Source organism: Furipterus horrens, unplaced genomic scaffold, assembly GCF_987537825.1.
Source record: "Furipterus horrens unplaced genomic scaffold, mFurHor1.1.pri manual_scaffold_5, whole genome shotgun sequence".
Classification (NCBI taxonomy): domain Eukaryota; kingdom Metazoa; phylum Chordata; class Mammalia; order Chiroptera; family Furipteridae; genus Furipterus; species Furipterus horrens.
The window spans coordinates 191,684,070-191,698,216 of NW_028327175.1; the positions used below are offsets into that span (position 1 = coordinate 191,684,070).

General features: G+C 41.0%; 1 non-coding gene across 1 annotated transcript; it reads left to right on the plus strand.

The window, feature by feature from the left end:
* Nucleotides 1–12,557: 12,557 nt before the first annotated feature.
* LOC150010670 (small nucleolar RNA SNORA62/SNORA6 family) lies at nucleotides 12,558–12,709 on the plus strand. Its single transcript, XR_016511527.1, has one exon. It is a non-coding gene; the product is annotated as a small nucleolar RNA SNORA62/SNORA6 family (small nucleolar RNA).
* The last annotated feature ends 1,438 nt before the right edge of the window (nucleotides 12,710–14,147 follow it).

Consider the following 14,147-nt stretch of genomic DNA (forward strand, 5'->3'; position numbering starts at 1 on the left):
GTGGGTGGGTTTGCAGGCATTCTAGGACCATGGGGGCCTCTAAATAAGCAGACTGTGCTGAGAAAATTGCAGTTTCTTCCTCCACCCCTACCCTCACTTGTTTACACAGTCAGAAGCAATGAGGCTTTATTTTCCCCGGCACTGGAACCATGAGCTATGCGGTCTGGTCTAGTGCTGGGAGCGCTCCCCAGGTGTCCCTCCCTACTTTTTAAAAAAGTGTGACTGCGCTTTCCACCAGCTGGCCACTACCACTGTCACCACCACTGCCACCACACTCCGCTCTGGCTCCACCCCTCCTACCTGTCTGGATGAGTATTTCTTCTTTATATCTTTGTTTGTTGGACTTCCATGTAGGTAGATTTTCTGAAACTTCTGGTTGTCTCCAGTTTTGAGGTAGTTGTATTCCTTCCTAGTTGTGAAGGTAGACACTGCATGTCTACCTATGCAGCCATCCTGGCCTGAAGTCCTACATTTATATTTTTAAAGCAGAAAGAGATTTTTTGCTGTTTTTTTTAAAGAGAGAAAAATATATTACTTGAGATAACTAATTGTCTATTATAAAATCCAAGAGTGTTTACAGTAATACTACTTAAACTATAGAGTATGGTCTAAAACAAAATAAACATACAGAAATCAATAGCTACCTTATATATCAGAAGTAGTCTGCCAAAATATATAAGGAAAAAATCCTGTTTACATTATCATGAAAAACTACAAATTTCTCAAAATGCCATTAGAAGTATAAAAGGCACTGTAGCTTACTAGAATTGGACCACTAGGGGCTTTGAATCTGTTGGTAAGTTGTGGAAAAATAAGGACTGAATTATATTTAGTTTTGAACAATTTAAAATTTATCTCTCTTTTGTTAAAACTTCTTTTATATAAAAAAATAGAATATTCTTAAAAATATTTTTAAAATATTAATAGGCTTATTAAACAATACAGGGTAAATAATACAGTATTAAACTTGGATTCACCAAGCAGCTCTCAAGAAATTATTTGATTAGACTGCCACCTACAGTTGGCAAGAAAAGCCAAGTGGCACTTTTAAAACGTCTGTAAAGCACTGTATTTAAGAAAAGTACAGATTTCTAGCAACAAAACAGTCATGGAGATGTAAAGTACAGCACAGGGAATACAGTCAACAATATTTTAATAACTCTGTTTGGTGCCAGATAAGTACTGGATATAGCAGGGAAACACTTTGTAGTTTCAGTAGTCCACCTGAAACTAATATAAAATAATACTGAATGTAAAATAAATAAATAAATAAATAAAGACAGAAAGAAAGAAAGAAGGAAAGAAAGAAAGAAAGGAAGGAAGGAAGGAAGGAAGGAAGGAAGGAAGGAAGGAAGAAAAAAAGAGAGAAGCTACTAGGTTAAAAAAAAAATGATAGGGTTGCCGAATAAAATACAGAACTCACACTTAAAATTGCTGTCAGTTAATAATATGTTTGTAGTATAAGTTAGTCCCAAATACCTATACTGAAAAATTATTGTTTACCTGAAATTCAAATTTAATTGGGCAGCCTATAGTTTATGTGCTAAATCTGATCATCTTTAAAAACGGAGATAGTAATAATGTTGACCATACTTTGCTGCTTAAAACCTTTCAAAGTTCTCCCATTGGCCTTGGAGAAGACAGCAGTATCTTAGGATGGCATATAAAACATTCACGTCTCTAGGCCCGTTTTGCTCTGCCCTGCCTGAGTACCTGCTCACTATCCACATCAAAATCTTTTTTTTCCTTAGGTGGTTCTCTAGGCCTAGAATATAGAGCTTCCGGTTTTGTCTGTCTTTTAATATTGTTTATGGTAATTTTATTACATAGTCACATCTTACCTTTGGACTTACTAAGTGAATGTCAAAATTATAATACCAGATAAAAATTAAATAATATATTACCTCAAGGAGATAAAAACTAATGAGAACACATAACTTAACATAAAAAATATTACCTTGGGAAGACACACTGGAAAATATTTTATCTCCAGTGAATTTTTTGATAATTTATTTTTTACTGTTCTTAATATTTCTTTTTTTAAATGTATTTTATTGGTTATGCTATTACAGTTGTCCCAATTTTTCCCCCTTTGCCCACCTCCACGCAGTACCCTCCCATTCTCTCTGGCCATCCCCCGCTTAGCTCATGTCCATGGGTCAAGTATATAAACTCTTCGGCTACTCCATTTCCTATACTGTTCTTAACAACCCCGTGTCTATTCTGTGCCTACCAATTTGTACTTCTTAATCCTTGTACCTTTCCCCTATTCTCCCCCTTCCCCCTCGAAGCTGATTGCCTTCTAAATGATTGCCATATCTATGATTCTGTTCCTATTCTGGTTGTTTGCTTAGTTTGTTTGATTTTTAGATTTAGTTGTTGATAACTGTGAATTTTTTGCCATTTTAATGTCCATAGTTTTGACCTTCTTCTTTTTCTTAAATAAGTCTCTTTACCATTTCATATAATCATGGCACGGTGATGATAAATTCCTTTAGCTTTACCTTGTCTGGGAAGCACTTTAGCTGCCCTTCCCATTCTAAATCATAGCTTTGCTGGATAGTCTAGGTTGTTAGGTCCTTGCCTTTCATCACTCTGAATACTTCTTGCCAGCCCCTTTTTGCCTACAAAGTTTCTTTTGAGAAATCAGCTGACAGTCTTATGGGAACTCCTTTGTAGGTAACTATTTGCTTTTCTCTTGATGCTTTTAAGATTCTCTATTTATCTTTAACCTTTGGCATTTTAATTATGATATGTCTTGGAGTGGACCTTTTTGCATCCATCTTGTTTGAGACTCTCTGTGCTTCCTTGTCTTGCATGTCTATTTCCTTCACCAAATTAGGGAAGTTTTCTTTCACTATTTTTAAAAATAACTTTTCAATTTCTTGCTCCTTCTTTTCTCCTTCCAGCACCCCTATGATTCAAATGTTGGTACGTTTGAAGTTGTCCTAGAGGCTCCTTAGCCTATCCTTGTTTTTTGGGGGGGTTGGGGGGGTGGGGGGGATTCTTTTTTCTTCCAGCTGTTCTGATTGAATTTTCTTCCTTATGTTCCAAATCATTGATTTGATTCTCAGCTTCATCCACTCCACTGTTGGTTCCCTGTAAAATTTTCTTTATTTCACTTAGAGTAACCTTCATTTCTGCCTGGGTTTTTAAATTTTTTTTATTTTTTATGCTCTTTAAGAACCCAGTGAATTCCTTGAGCATCCTAATAACCAGTGTTTTTAACTCTGTACCTGATGGATTGCTTATCTCTGTTTAGTTCTTTTTCTGGAGTTTTGTTCTGTTCTTTCACTTGGGCCATATTTCTTTGTCCCCTAAGTTTGGCAGCCTCCGTGTGTTTGTTTCTATGCATTAGGTAGAGCTGCTTTGACTCCCTGTCTTCGTAGTGTGGCCTATTGTGAAAAAGCGCACTGGTAAGTTGGATGGAGCCTTAGGTAATCACCAGGGTGGCGCCAGCCGTATTTACCAGGTTGATTAGAGTCTCTCGTATGGTGTCACCACTCTGTGGCTCTGCGTGGGAGGGGGCTCAGAAAGGGGACAATGCTGTTGCCTGGCCTCTAGAGTTTTGTCTGGGAGAAAGCTGTCCCCCAGCATTTCCCCTGATGCCAGACACTTCAGTTTCTCCCTGTGTGCCACTGGTGCTCTTCTAGCTGCTGAAGCCCAGAGGGAGTGAGTCTGCATAAGTCCTGAGTCCGTCACAGGCCCTTTAAGATGAGACCCTGAGAATCTCACCATTTTTTTTCCACCACCCTAACCCCCACTCATTTTTATAGCCAGAAGTTATGGGAACTTATCTTCCTGGCACTGGAATCCTGCACTGGGTGGTCTGATGTGGGGATGGGATCCCTCTCTCCCCAGGTATCCCTCTTGACTTTTACCTACCATGCATGGGTGTGGGACCGTCCATTCCATGGCTCCATGTCTGCACACCCCCACCTCTCTCTGCATCTCTGCCCATCCTGTCCATCCTGTCCATCTAGATGAATGTGGCTTCTTTAATTCCTTGGTTGTCGGATTCCATACAGCTCGATCTTCTGATGATTCTGGGTGATATTTGTTTTATAGTCTAGTTGTATTTTTGCTGTGGTTGCATGAGGAGGCGAAAGAAAAATTCTAGTGAGCTTAAGCTCTATGTCTATGTGTGTGTGTGTCTGGCTATATAACCTGCAGCGCCCCATGCAATATGAAAATGTGGAGCCTCTCATTCAAAAATGATTAAGGATTTCAAATGGTAATAGCATAGCATTAACTTAAGCAAGGGACCCTTTTAAAAGCAGGGCCCTGACTGCACAGGTCACATGCCCTGTAAACACATTTTTCCCCAACTGAACTGACTTAGAAGTTTCTCTAAGGGAATTTTCTTCTTGTTTTAACTGGGAGTATCTGAGTGGCTTAAAATTTGCGATGTTTTGAGATCTTGCTAAGAGGATCCACTAAACAAGCAGGAAGAAAATAAAGCTTATAAGAATGTAGACTTTGTAGTCAATTCAAGGCCTGGCTTCATGGCTGCCTGGAAGATTCATGGGTTGGCTTTACAGATCCACAAACTCCCTCTGCCTACCTGTAATCAAAATTATGTGTGTGTTTGCATGTGCATTTTTTTCAGGGGAAAGCTTTCTTTCACCTTATTCCCAAAGGGATCAGTTCCCCCCCAAAAAACAGACTTAAAATGTACTATTCTTCGAAATTATTTTTCTTTATTTTGAACTTATTTCTCTGGCCAGCCACACACTGGTAGCTGCCTTAAAAGCTTTAAATATAAGGAATTGTGTATATTCTTATATGTACTTTTATTTCAAAATATAGAAGAAAAAATAAATATGAAAGAGAAATATAAAGAAAAAACAAGTACATCAGGATCCTAGTCAGCGAAATGAAATCTAAAAGGATCTACATTAAACCTTTACTTCTTAGCTGCTACCATTAGAAAACTTGAGAGATAGTAAAACTGATTGTTAATTGCAGTATTTCTTATGTAATAATCCATAACATTTATTGAACAGTTAGCATGTGTCAGACACTGTACCAATAGTCATTTACCACTATTAACTCACTCAGTCCTCTTAACTCCATAATGACATAAGGACTCAGAAGCAAATAGAGGGTAAGACACTTGCCCAAGAACACACAGCAAATGGTGGAGACAGGTTTTGCTTTCTTCTTCATTACTTAACAGGTCCACTTAGCAAGACAGCAACACTTCATAGAACTTCCATGTAATAGGGATCAAGACCAGAGAAGTAGAAAACAGACATTTTTTCCCTGTAGAAAACGTTTTGCATTTGGCTTCCAGGACACCGCTCCTTTGTGGGTCTCTCATCTCCTACGGGCTGCTCCTTCTTTAGTCTTTGTGTGGCGTCCTCCTCCTCCCCCTGTTAGGCCTTGACCCCTTCTTCCTCCATCTGTATACACTCCTTGGGTAAACTAATCCAGGCCCATGACTTTAACTGCTGTCCACATGTTGATGACTTCCAAATATATTTCCAGTTTGGAATGCTCCATGGCACTCCAGACTTGTGTATCCAGCTGCCTTCTTAATATCTCCATTTGGTGGTCTAGTCAATATTTCAAACTAAAAATGGGCACAGGAACTGATTCCTGTCAGTGAAAGACTCCCATAATCTTCCCCATCTCATCAAATGGCAACCCTATTCTTCTGATACTCAGAACAAAAATCCATGCAGGCATCTTTTCCCTTCTCCCTCCACCCACTCCATATCATCAGTTGGCAAAAGAGGTCAACTTAACCTTCAAAATACATCCAGATGAATACATAGGTCAAAATTCACCTGCTTCCTTAACCCAAGCCCCCATGATCTCTTACCTAGATTATGGCAAAAGTCTCTGGGATCGCCATGGGAATAAGCCTCTCAGATCTTCCAGGGAAGAAGCGTAATTCATTGGTAGCCCCAGCTGCTGCAATCTAAAATCCATCCCTCTATTCACACTGAGGCCACACGTCCCAAGGTCTGCTTCCAGCTAATGACTGCACAATAGTAACCCTGGGGCAGTCCCATTCCTGGGAGATGGGGGACTTCTCTGATGGGTGACTTTGGCTCAAGGACTCCCCGCTGGCCTTGCCAAGCTTTCACAGAACTGCATGACAGGTTCACTCTTCCATCCAGCTCTCCTGTCCTCTTTCTACCCTTCGCCTGCGTCAGACATGCATTTCAGTCTGAAGACTCTCAACGCCTACTCTGGCACCGTCTCCCAGTCCCCACACAGGGGTTCCTCCTAATCAGTCTCTCAGCACATTTCACTTCAGCTTGGCTTTTCAGAGGACCCAGACCAAGACAGTCCTCTGACTGGTCTTCTTGCTTCCCCAACCATAGTCCCATGATCCCTTCACATGGCAGCAGGGAGTGATCACAGTGAAACTAAACTCCTCACCTGGCCTGGTTGAGATCTGGCCCTTAGTTCTGCGTGGATTTCATGTCTCCCCACGGATCTCGTCTCCTCCTTGCTGACTCTGCTACGGCTACACCGGTCTCCTGGCTATTTCTTGATGCATTAGGTACAGTTGGCTTCCTCCACACTTGCCTTTTTCTCTGGAAAGGTTTTGCCTCAGACATATATCCACTCCTCACTCTTGATCCCACTCCTCATTCAGGTCTGTCACGCTCAATCCTTTTATCCTGTGTTATTGTTTCTTCATAGCCTGTAATCACTGTTGACATCTTATGTGTCTGTTTTGTTTATTTGCTTACTGACACTTCCCCCCACTACAACACAAGGACCAGGAAAACAGACTTTGTATGTTTATTCACCTCCCTATTCCCAACCCAAAGAAAAGTACCCGGCACATATTAAGTAAACAATAAATGTCAAATAAATGAATGAGTTCTTACTAAAAACCATCTCTGGGGTCAGAAAAATCAAAGGAATTTATAAACAAGTTTGATTAGGAGCATCTGAGTTTTCTAAAGAATGAGAACATAACTAGAAAAATTAGTACCATCAATTAAGGACACATTTTTGTTTTTTTTTAATCCTCACCTGAGGATATACTTACTGATTTTAGGGAGAGAGAGGGAGTGAAAAAAAATCAACGTGAGAGAGAAACATTGATCAGTTGCCTCCCATACATGTCTAGACTGGGGATCAAACCTGCATCCTAGGTATGTGCCCTGACTCGGGATAGAATCCACAACCTTTTGGTTCAGGCGACAATGTTCAACCAACTGAGGCACCCAGCCAGGGCTGTTTTCCTATTTTTGCTGATCATGCAAAACTATGCTGAGTTTTTATAAGACAAAATTCAAACTACATATTAATCACTGATGTATTCAATATAAAATATGAAATAGTATTTTATTTCAAGCAAGCTAAGCCACACATAATTAGCTGGATTATAACCAGCAAAGTACTAAAATGTCAAGGGAATGAAAATTATCTTTCTATGATTTTCAAGACAATAACTGATACTGGGAAATACTTGGCAAATCTATATTTTTTCAAGCATAGTGAGAAAAAAACATGAAAACATTAAAGAATCTCCATAATGCCAGGCTATATGACAGCAAAATAACTTACTGATTGTTATGAGGAATAATTGGAAATACATCTGAAATATTATAGGAGTTAACAGAACTGGAATCTGGAACACACTTCAGATCAATTTTTTAAAATATCCATGTTCTACTGAAACCCAAATCTACTTTTCTACTTTCCCCTTACTTTTCTAGCTATATTCTTAAGAAAGGAAAAAATAAGAATATTGTATAATTACATTTTTAAAAACTGAAACCTAAAGTGTAAGTCAAAAGGGCACACAAAATTCTAACGTAACAGTCATGTGCATCGAAATGGCAGGCTCTACAGCAAGGAAATAGGAGCCACAAAGTGCCTTTTTGGCAACCTGCCCTTCTCTGAATATTACATTTAGAGACAATAGATAGAGATGCAGACATCGGATCCTGTCACTAATTCACCGCACAGGAAGACCAGAATTATTGAAGTAGTTAAATGATATAACTAATACTGGGTACTCTGTGCCATTCTTGTCAAGCAGTTAAAAGAAGTCAGTAGAAATTACATTTCTGGTTTTATCACTAAGCAATTGCACAAAATTGAATTAGTCATCTCTATCCTTCCAGAAATTGTGACAAAAAGATAAAAGCATGCTTTAGAAATGTTTATGCATTACTATGTGCTAAGGACAAAGTAAATATTTACCTTACTGAATTTTATTCTGCATTCCATGAGGAACAATGGCCCAGTTTTCAGTCTATTTTGCCTGTGAAAAAACAGAATTATGATCCATTAAACATTGTTGGATAGTTACTAACACCACCTGAATGCATGTGTGTCCAGTACAAAAGAAGTCCAAGATACACCAGAATACAATGTGACCTAACAGAATACTGAGTTGAGAGCCAGGAGCCCTCTGTTCTTATTGGAAATCAGCCACTGGCTAGCTTTGCAACTATGAGTAAGTTACAAAACACTCTCAGTATTATTTATGGATTGCTGCTTAACAAATTACCTCAATGTAGTGGCTTAAAACAACAAACATATATTATGTCCCAGTCCCTCTAGGTTAGGGATTTAAGAGAAGCTTAGCTGGTTCTGGCTCAGAGATAATCAAGGGGTCGCAATCCAGATGTCAGCTAGAGCTGCAGTCATTGGAAGGCTCAGCTGGGGCTGAAGGGTCTGCTTCTGAGTCACTCACACGGCTGCTAGAAAGAGGCTTCAGCTCCTCACCACGTGGGCTTCTCCATAGGATGCTCAAGACACTCATGATGCGGTAGCTGGCTTCCTCCAAAGTGACAGCAACTAGACAGGGGCTGCAATATCCTGTATAACCTCACCTCAGAAGCAACTTCCCTTCCCTGTATTCTGTTGTTCATATGAAGTAACCCCGGCACACTATGGGAAAGGACCGCACAAGGGTGTGATCCTTGGGGACACGCTGGAGGTGGGCTAGCATGGTCTCTGGTCTCAGTTTCCTCATCTGTAGAGTGAGGTCTTTTGACTAGATGATCTTAAGGATTGGTGACCTCTTCTCTTCCCAATCCGGACCTTGTTTTTCACCCTTTTGTACAGATTCCTACTCCTTTTAGCTCTAAGCCATATGGCAATACCAACCTCCCCTCCTCCTATAGACTTCCTAGTCACTGTTATCCCCATCACTGTGACTTAGTCCCTGGCTTACATGTCCTTCTCACTCCAAGTCCTGCCACCATCCTCAGACTTCCATGTCCTCACGGGTGACCCATCCTTCACCATGGCTTTTTAGTTCCTTAACCTCCTCAATAGCCGTTATGTGGCTACTGAGGACTTGAAATAACAGCTAGTCCCAGCTGATAAATCCTCACCATATTTGAAAGACCTGGTATTTTTTTTTTAATGTAGATGAAATCACTGATTACTTTTTATATTGGTTACTCATTGAATGTATGGCTTTCCAGGGATTAGAAGGTTGCATGGAACAGGACAGTTAGATTGGCCTCTAATTCCTAAATATTCTATTCTGTGACTTGGCATTGTGACAGATAAAATGACCTTGTTTATTTTATCTGAATGACACATCACACTTTCCTCTGTATATATACAAGCTTAAATTTTTATAACAGTTGAACCTGTTATTTAAAAAAAATGCTATCTTTATTTGTGAGGTAGAAGACATTCTTTGCTATTTTTATACTAATTGTGCTCATAAGGTAGGTAATCATTTAATGATTATTTTTTTATCCAGTGAACTGAAATGCAGTTGCTTGATGATTAGGCCCAGGGGCAAAGCAGTTTATACTGCAGCCTGGACTTGATATGATATCTTGTATTGCTTTGGGGGCCCCACTCAAACCTGGCAGTTTTCTGGGCTATCTGAGATAAATGGGTCAGAGCAACACACAAAAATGAGGCATGTTTTGACTTCAAATTCCGAAGAGGCCAGTAGATATCGTAGCTCTTTCTTCACGGTAGCAGGGGGCCAGATATAGCAGCTTGTCCTTCATGTGGAAGAGCTACCTCAACATGCCCCAGACCAATGAACCCCGAGAAGTGTCTCCAAGGTGGAAAGCCCCTAAATTTTTGTGGGATTTATTTCTCACCTCTGGGCAGATATGTATCTCAAGAACATGTATAGAGTTGTTGTTCCTTTCTGCCCAGCGATCAGCAGAATCTCATCAATATTGGACTAGCAGGATGTCCAGTGGAATGAAAGAGTGCTCAGGGTCTCCGCAGACTAGAATATGGCATAGGGGTAGGGAGTGCATATATCTCTCAGCTAGGGCAGTGAAGACATACTGCTGGCCCGGCCTGCTGAAAACAGACTATATTTGATAACCTTTACAAAAGGTAAGCAAACCATGGCCTAAAGACGAAGTCTGGCCCACCCCCCCATTTTTGTAAATAACATCTTATTGAAACTCATTCATGTCCCTTCATTTACATATTGTCTATGGATACTTTTGCACTGCAACACAGAGTGGAGTAGTTGTCACAGGGACCCATGGCCTGCTAATCCTAAAACATTTACCATTTGACCATTTACAGAACAGTTGGCCATTCCTGGTCTTTATTAACAGGTATAGAGGAAAATATATTCACCCTATTAGTAGCTGCAAGCCAGGTGCCCGAGGATATCTTGACTTGTTTCAGCAATGAAAGCACATCCGGGATAACAGCTGCGGTTGGAGTCAGTACCTGATTAAGCTTACAAAAATGCATGTCTTCTGTAGGGCTAAATAGGCACATAGAATGAGGAAGTGCTAGGAATCACCACATGTGTGTGGAGTAGGGAAGGGTCTAAACAAAGTTCCAGTTCATTCTGCTATTTTTGGTCCCACTGTTACTTGCACTATCAGAGTACCAAATGCCAGCAATTTCCAAGCCATTGAGAGGTTCTGTGAATGTATTTTTCTTTTAACTTATTTATTTATTTTTTAGAGAGGGGAGAAGGGAGGGAGAAAGAGAGTGAGAAAAACATCTGATATGCTAGAGATACATTGATTGGTTGCCTGTCACACGCCCCCAAATGGGGACCTGACCCACATCCCAGGCATGTGCCCTGACTGGGAATCGAACTGGTGACCTTTCAGTTCGCAGGTCGGCGCTCAATCCACTGAGCCACACCAGCCAGGGCTGTGAATGTATTAATATATCACTTTGGTTGTTGGGTTTCTTCATTGTTGCTTTAGGATTCAGCGTTTTGTTTTGTTTTTTTATTTTTTAGGTCAGCCACATCAGTAACCTCAGCAAAAACTTTCCAATTCTCAAAATTGTGTTGCTGTTATTTCCTCTCTTAATTTATTTGTCTTTTTTGGTCAATACCTTGAAAAGTCTCCTTAATTTTAATGACATTTGGGGAGGGAATATTACTATATTCAATCCACATATTTAACCAGAAGTCTGTCAAACTTTGAAAGTAGGTATCCCCCAACTCCATCTCCTCTTTCTGTGTCTTTTTTCAACCTCATCCCAACTGAGTTTCAGTTGTATGGATTTTTTTTCTGTGTCCTCACTGATGAAACTCCATTCAGAAAAGAATTTAACAAATTCATTTACCCTGAGGTATAATGAATGATAGAGTTTAATGTGTCTGTTATCTTTCCCAAGTGTATTTAGTTTTAGCGGGAACTGAATTTCTTATTTGGCTTAAGCCAAAGGAATAAAGAAATAGAGTTCCCAACTGAGGACTTCCAGGCAAGGAAGGTTTCTTTTTTTTAAAAAATATTTTATTTATTTGTTTGTTTGTTTGTTTACTTATTCATTTTTAGAGAGAGGGGAAAAGAGAAAGAGAAGGAGAGAAACATCACTGTGTGGTTGCCTCTCACTCACGCCCCCAACTGGGGACCTGATGTGCAACCTAGTCATGTACCCCGACTGGGAATCGAACCGGTGACACTTGGATCGCAGGCCGACGCTCAATCCACTGAGAAGGATGGGTTTTATATAAGGGTTTTGGAGGCCAGGGGAAGCTTCCGTTAAGCATTCTCAGATCACACTCTGTAGAGGCAGGTTCACCTCTGCCCATGCATAAGGCAGCTCATAACCCTACTGTCACTGGGGGCGTTCCGGGGTGAGAACAGGGTGTCTGCGCAAGTGCAAGTCTAGTTCACCTTGTGTGTCTTGGAACCTAGATATCAGGTAGATGAATCATCATTCTAAATACCGCTATTAATCCAGAGTATTTTATTGTGTCTATTATGAGAATACAAAGACAGGCATCATCACATGCAAACAACTTTTAAAAAGTCCCTCTTACACAGACCTCCCCATACAATTAGTGGTTGTAAGGCATGAAAATGCAAAATATCATATAAACGTAGGACAGTTAGGAAAATAATTATGGTTAATAATATGACTAACCATCTTAAACTGTGCTAATAATAATAATAATAATAGCCATTATGGACTGTTGGTTGAAGCAGGCACAATTAGCCAAAATGTGGTTAGGAGCACATTTCAGTTTTTAGCAAACAATGGAAGATGACCCCAGAAGTCTGAGGGCCAAGTACACAGAAAATTAGGTCAAATCTACCTGCCATGCAAGGATACAAGTAACATAAACAGAGGAGAAAAGAAAACAAGTCTAGGTCAAGTCTCCTCCCTATGCACATTGTTAGAGCTTGGAGTTGAGGCCACTGGTGGCCGATGAACTCACGGGTGTAGGTAGTGTGCACGTGAGGGGCAAGTTTTTTGCTAACACCACAGGCGTCTCTAGCCCAGTGAATGGAGTTTGATAATAATCCTTAATACAAGTGTGAAGAAAAAAGGAAGGAAGGAAGGAAGGAAGGAAGGAAGGCAGGAAGGAAGGAAGGAAGGAAAGGAGGGAGGGAGGGAGGGAAAGAATGAAAGGCAAGGAGGGAGGCGGAGAGAGAGAAGAGGAGGGGAGGGGAGAGGAGGAGAAGGGAGGGAAGAAGGAAAGCCTCTTTAAACCTTGATTTCTGACCCGACTTTTTTGTGGTTCAATACTACTATTGCTAATAACAATAATGATAATACAAATACCTATGAATTGCTTACTATGGACTGGGTGCCGTTAATGTGTTTTACACATATTAATAAAGTCCCAACAACCTCGTGCTATTGTTCCCAATTTTATAGACGAGGAGACTAAAGCACATGGTGGTTAAATAACTTGCCACAGTGAGGCGCAGAGCTGGGATTTCAGCCTGGACTCCTCCCTAGCTTTGCAGACTGCCTCTGCCTACTCTGCACTGCCTCTTCTGCCTTTTTCAGTTCAACGGCACATACATATTTTCATCACTGGCTGTGCAAAACTTACTCCACCCTCATCTTATCAAGAACTTAATGGCCCTTTTAATAAAATACCAATACTAGCAAAAACAAACACAAATGTCTCCAGGATATGAACATTTTCATCATTTGTATCAACCCGCCCTGAATTTCACCAGCCAGCCCGAACTGTGTTTCTCCAAGGCTTGACTAATACACACTGTTGCGTAATATTTTAAGAAGCCTCCATTCCAGTGCTTACATTGTAGCTCCACTTATCGGTCCCGTGCGTTTCCTAGAATCCCTTCCGATTCTTTCCCTCGCTAATGTTTTCCAGGGTCATGCGGTAAACTGAATAAAAAATGCTATACTGAATTCATTGCACCTCTAAAGGTAACACAGGTAACAAATTATTAACGGGCCCATCTTTCCATTTGTCCGTTTGGGGCTTCCTATTATAATAATGAATAATTAATAATAATATATTTTAAAGTTGGCAAAGCCATTTCACCAGCGTTAGCTGACTTGTTCTAATTTTTTTAGTATTTAAATCCGCAGCGCACTTTGCTTTAGGAATACTGTGCTTTTTCTTACCGTTTTTCCGTATCTGCCCTTAAAGACGAACCCGGGATATCATATACATACATGGCTACGCTTCCCTACAAAATCGGCAAATGACTGCCACTGACAACACAACTGTGGGACTGGCTGCGTTTTAAAAATGTAAGAAGGAGCGAGTCTGGGGCGCCCCTGTCCCCGTAGGGCAGCGGCTGTGCTCGGCCGGGCTCGCATCCTGGGCCCGCGGCCTCTCCGCACCGGTCCCGCCCCCGGGTGTCCCGGCACCCGCCGCAGGGCAGGCCTGGCCCGGACCTCCGCGGGCCGCGACGGCGCCCCCTGCAGGCCGTGCCGGGCAGAGCAGGCGGAAGGAACCCGAGCCGGGTTGCCACCGTGTCCCCACCGGA